Below are 780 nucleotides of genomic sequence, written 5' to 3'. Positions count from 1 at the left end.
CTTTTTTTTTTTTTTGAAGACCAAGTCTCACTGTGTCACCAGGCTGGAGTGCTGGAGTGCAGTGGTGCGATCTTGGCTCACTGCAACCTCCATCTCCCGGGTTCAAGCAATTCTCCTACCTCAGCCTCCCGAGTAGCTGGGACTACAGGCATGCGCCATCACACCCAGCTAACTTTTTTGTATTTTTGGTAGAGATGGAGTTTCATCATGTTGATCAGGATGGTCTCAATCTCTTGACCTTGTGATCCGCCTGCCTCAACCTCCCAAAGTGCTGGGATTACAAGCATGGGCCACCGCGCCAGGCTCTTTTTTTATTTAAACAATTTTATTGGCATATAATTCACATATCCTACAATTCATCCATATAAAGTGTACAGTTTTTACTATATTACACTATTTTTTTAAATTGTGATAAAATACATATAAAAGTTGCTATTTTTAAGTTTACAAGTCAGTGGCATTAAATACATCTACAAGATTGTACAACCATCACCACTATCTATTTCCAAAACTTTCTTATCACCCTAAACAGAAACTCTGTAAATCATCAAGCAATAACTCCCCATTCTCCTTCCCCTCAACCCCTAATAACCTCTAGTCTATTTTCTGTCTCTTTGAATTTGCCTCTTCTAGGTACGTCTTATAAGTGGAATTATACAATATTTGTCTTTTTGTATCTGGCTTATTTCATTTAGCATAATGTTTCTAAGGTTCAACCCTGTTATTGCATGTATCAGAACTTCATTTTTATTTTATTTTTAAATTTTATTTTAGTGCAGT

Source organism: Rhinopithecus bieti, unplaced genomic scaffold (genome assembly GCF_001698545.2).
Source record: "Rhinopithecus bieti isolate Rb0 unplaced genomic scaffold, ASM169854v2 scaffold_6709, whole genome shotgun sequence".
In the NCBI taxonomy this organism is placed as follows: Eukaryota; Metazoa; Chordata; class Mammalia; order Primates; family Cercopithecidae; genus Rhinopithecus; species Rhinopithecus bieti.
The sequence above is the reverse complement of the archived record's forward strand: the minus strand, read 5'-3'. Positions refer to the sequence as shown.